Source organism: Penaeus vannamei, chromosome 14 (assembly GCF_042767895.1).
Source record: "Penaeus vannamei isolate JL-2024 chromosome 14, ASM4276789v1, whole genome shotgun sequence".
Lineage (NCBI taxonomy): Eukaryota > Metazoa > Arthropoda > Malacostraca > Decapoda > Penaeidae > Penaeus > Penaeus vannamei.
The window spans coordinates 2,644,159-2,649,158 of record NC_091562.1 but is presented as its reverse complement, the minus strand read 5'-3'; the positions used below and the strand labels follow the sequence as shown (position 1 = coordinate 2,649,158).

Here is a 5,000-nt window from a genome sequence, read left to right as displayed (position 1 = left end):
TGGCTAATGTAAATGTCCAGAGGTCTGCTAAACGTATTGTTGTGAACGTGTATGGTTTGTTGTCAGTGGCTATGGTTTGTTATTGTCGATGAGAATGGATTATTGTTGTTACTAGATTGTTGTCTTCAATCTGTATGTTTATGTGGTAACTTCCCGGTGGTTTCTATTATCTATGTTTGATTGTGGAAGGCTCGTCGTCATGTGCTTTGCGCCGAAAGACAACAAACCCCACTAAGGCTCTTGTCGTAGGCCTACATGGGTGTAAAGACTAGACTTTTCCTGTTCATCAGCGAAGAGCATCGAGTTTCATGCTCTATCCTTGATGTGTTGTTCTGTTAGCTCGCTGTGTCATTTGTTTGTAGACGTTTCCCAATTGCTGAGACTCGTGTTTAGAAGCTTAGAGAGAAACGCTTCCATTAACACATCCGACCACAAGGATGCAGAGCCACAGAAACTTGCGTCTTGTTTTGCAGTAGAGAGAAGAAATGTTTTTGCAGATTGTTTTTCTTTCGAGACACAGTTGTTATGTGACACGAAGCCTTGGGTTGAAGACGTGCAACGTGCTTACGAAATTATGAATACGTTCGGTGTAGAAACTTGTATATACATAGTCCTGCGAAATAACACGGTTTATATAGGTTACATTGAGATTATTTTGAATTCGTTTTAAATTTCCCGAGATATCCACAACTTCTAGTATATTCGCCACCCCGTACAACCGCTACACAACACCAGAAACAGTACCAAATAACCTTATAAAAGTGGAAGTACAACTACAAACAGTGTATTTGCATGCACCCCATGAAAAAACACAAAAACACTGATTTACTCTTGGCTACGAATTCACCCATAACACTGATTTGGTCTTGGCTACAAATTCACCCTTAAGACTCAACAAGCGGGCTATACCACTGGTATGTGTACAGTTTATCTTATTATGCGAGAGCCCATGCCTGCCAACACGAAAATGCCATCTGTAGCTGCCATATATTTTATGCATAAAGTAGGGCGCGGTCTCGTGTATACCATAGTGGTGTTCAGGGTATATATTATGGCATGAGAAGAAACAGGTTATGAATATCGATATGCATTTAGAGTAAGCTCTTAGGTGTTTGGTTGCCCCTCCCCTCCCCCCCTTTGCCTCTGTTCCATGAAAGGAAATGATAAGGTGGATTGCTGTTACCGATTGCTGATGTAAACAACGGACCTGGTGGCGCGATGTAAATTGTGGGCAGGCAGTCATGTGTGATTTTCTTCGTCTCTCAATCTCTACCTTTTTTATCAGTTAATATCCCATCTGTACAACTAAGTAATAATCTGTATGTATGTATGTTGTTTGCCACTGAACGTAGGGGAGAAGATTAAATGTGTGCGTGTCTATGCATGAATGTATCTCGGTTTGTCTTGATTGTGTCTATTTTCCCCACTTGCTTGCTATCTGTATCTTTCTATATCCACCAGGTTCTCTCTCTCTCTCTCTCTCTCTCTCTCTCTCTCTCTCTCTCTCTCTCTCTCTCTCTCTCTCTCTCTCTCTCTCTCTCTCTCTCTCTCTCTCTCTCTCTCTCTCTCTCTCTCTGAGTATGCGTGTATGTGTGTGTGTGTGTGTGTGAGTTTATGTATATATGTATGTTATAATGATTTCATTAATTTCATTAGGTTTTCAAAATGAGGTTGAAAAATGTTAGTTAAAAGAAGTTAATGAGCTTTAATATACTCGGCGTCTTTCCGCTTCAGGGACGATGAAATTAATCTCTCGGAGGTGGGGGGTGGGGGGTGGGGGGTGTACGTGATGTAAGGCATTTTTACTTGATATATTGTTAAGATTGTGTTGTGAAATACTCAGGGTTAATGACATGATTCTCACCCACGACGGCGAGTGGAGGGCGGTGTAATTAGATATGTGCGGGCGTTTTCTGTTATAGATTTGTTTGTATTTGTTAACGTTCGGATTTTTTTTGTATATGTTTACGTTTGGATTTTTTCTATATTTTTACGTTTGGATTTTTTGTATTTGTTTACGTTTGGATTTTTTGTTTATGTTTACGTTTGGATTTTTTGTATATGTTAACGTTTGGATTTTTTGTTTATGTTTACGTTTGGATTTTTTGTATATGTTAACGTTTGGATTTTTTGTATATGTTTACGTTTGGATTTGTTTCATATTCTGTTTCCTGCGTAGTTTCCATTTGCACTCTGTTTTCGCTCAAAAAAATAATAATAAAATAAATAGATAAATAGAATGAAGAATAAAAGTCACGTCAAGATACAAGAGGCTTCTCCTCAGAGGACCCGAGGACAGTGAGGATCCTCGCACCAGATCCATCATCGCCAGGGGTATAACGTGATGCGACCGGTTGGCTTAAATGCGTGTGCGTGCGTACCTCGTGTGAGTGTGTGTATGAGTACATCGCGTGTGTACTTCGAAGGCCCTCTTGAGCACCAGAACCGACGGGGCAGGAGGAACGAGGATCACGACTGGGGAAGGTGGGTTTTGGAGGAGCGAAATGGGGGAAGGAAGGGAAGGCGAGGGATGTTGGGAGAAGGGAGATAGGGAGGGAAGAAGGAAGGAAAGAATGAGGGGAAAAAAACATGGCTAGAGAGAAGAAAAAAACGAATTAGGGGATAGAATGGTCACAAAGAAGCAGAGTATCATTGAAAATTGGGAGGATGGGATGCGTGCAGTTGCTCGAACCCCGGCGGGGACTGGCACTGGCACTGTCACCTGTACTGGCACGACCTTCCCGCCGCCGAGACGAAGCCCGGCGGTCGCGGACGGTGCGTGACAGGTGTCTGTGCCAGATGTCGCCCGGTTCGCGCTCCGCTGTCACCTCTCGCACGATGACGAGGGAGATGAGGATGATCATGTCCATTAGGGCGGGAATGGCGTGGACCGCTGTGGGAGGAAGGGGGGGTGAGTTCATGATAATATCTGCGGGGATTAGGGGGGGAGGGGGTGGGGGGGTGATTGGCCCGTCATCGGAAAGCTCGACGCTGATTAGGGGGGAGTGGGAGGAGGGGGAGGGGAGGGGGAACAGGGATGTGGAGAGGAATTTTTAAATGCGGGGGTGCCGTGTTGGTGGGACTTGGACCGCCTTGTAGATAGGCGAGGGGGAGGAAGGGGAGGAGGGGGGATGGGGAAGAGGTGAAGAAAGAGAGAAAAAGATAATACCGATAAGAATAGAAGCACGCGGGAGAAGAGAAGACTCGGGGAGCAGCAGCGAAGCGAGAGAGAAGCGCCGAAGCGGGAGTTGTGTGGATTGATCTCGCGAGGGGAGGCGAACCGCGGGCGGGCGAGCAGCGTCTTGGCCGGCGCCCCTTGGAACCGAGCCACTGGTCACGGCGTCGTCGGTCGGAGGCCCCGTTAGCCCCTCCTGCGCCTCCTGCCTGCGTGCCTGCTTGACTCTCGGGGCGCTGCGGCGTTCGGGTTATGAATGGGGGGATTAGCGGTGGTTCGGTGCCTTAAATGGGGGTCAGGAGCGGGTGGGGTGGGGTGGGGTGGGGGTTTGGGGGGTAGGGGCGGGTTCCTGATGGGTGGATTTGCTTTTTTTGGTTTTATTGTTTATCTGTTTATCTATCTATATATATATCTGTCGTCATCATTGTCGTCATCTTATCATCATCGTCATTATCATTGTTATAATCATTTACGTGCCTCTCTATGTATTAGCAGGTGCCTTCCTCCATATTCCTAAATATATATTCAGTAATCTACGTATATGTTTATGAATGCTCTTCTCTTCTCTTTTTCTTCATTCCTTTAATTCCGCAAATATCAAGAAACCGGAAATTGGCGCATGGAGACAGCGAGTGACCTCTCTGTGAGATGGGGTGGGCGTGGCTTTTCAATTCCGCTGGGATTTTGGCCACGAAAGAGCGTTGTGGTCATAGAGGCGATTTTTTGGATTTAAGGTTCGTGTCTTGTGGGTTTTTATTTTTTATTTATGTTTGAATGGGTTTTGTTTGTTGTTTGATGGGTTGGTTTGCTTGCTTTTTTTTTCTTTCTTTTTCTTTTTCTTTTCTTTTCTTTTCTTTTCTTTTCTTTGTCTTTTCTTGTCTTGTCTTTTCTTTGTCTTGTCTTGTCTTTTCTTTTTCTTTCTTTCTTTCTTTCTTTCTTTCTTTCTTTCTTTCTTTCTTTCTTTCTTTCTTTCTTTCCTTCTTTCTTTCTTTTCTTTTCTTTTCTTTCTTTTCTTTTCTTTCTTTCTTTCGGCGGTGACGTGGGCGCGTTCCCGTCTGTAGGGGCGTGCGGAGGGAGGCGGCCGGAAGGGAGGGAAGTGCCGTGTGGGCGTGCGTCGATCGAGGGCGTCGTTCGATACCTAGAAGTTGTGGGCGGAATGGTGGGGGTGGGGGAGGAGGGGGAAGGGGGGGGGGTGAGGTACTCCTTGGACAGGTCGTGCCATTTGAGATTCGCGTTGTGCACGGTCGAATTTATCGCCGTCACGCACGCCCAACACGCGTACGTCTAGCCCCGCACGCATGGGGTTCAAGGGCGTGTTTACGTGCACGCTAATCTGTGCAACGCGTCACTGGGATTCTTAGATTTGCGCGATAAGGATGTGTTTGCGTCTATACGAACGTATAGACATCTACGTACACGCACATATACACGTCTTCGTACACGCGCACACGCACACACTCACTCACGCTTGTACTTACACTCACACTCACACTCACTCACACTCACTCACACATGTTGCCCGAGGTGTTGCTATGGCGCCAGCCCCCTCCCCACCTTTCCTCGCTTTTCCTCCTCCTCCTCCTCCTCCTTCTTCTTCTTCTCTTCTTCTCTTATTCCTCCTCCTCCTCACTCTTCTCCTCCTCCTCCCCCTCCTCCTTCTCCTCCTCCTCCCCCTTTCCTCCTCCTCCTCCTTTCCTCCTCCCTCCCCCTCCCCCTCCCCCTCCCACCACCACCCCCTCCCCTTCCCTCCCCTACCCCTCCCACTCCCTCCCCTCCCTCCTCCCTCCTCCTCCTCTCCTCCTCCTCCTCCCTCCCTCCCTCCCTC

The 5,000-nt window shown here is 47.0% G+C and overlaps 1 protein-coding gene across 1 annotated transcript in view; it reads left to right on the top strand.

The window, feature by feature from the left end:
- The window catches only part of LOC113816458 (protein fem-1 homolog C), a 207,256-nt gene that overhangs the window by 391 nt on the left and 201,865 nt on the right, over nt 1–5,000 (top strand). The window lies entirely within an intron of this gene.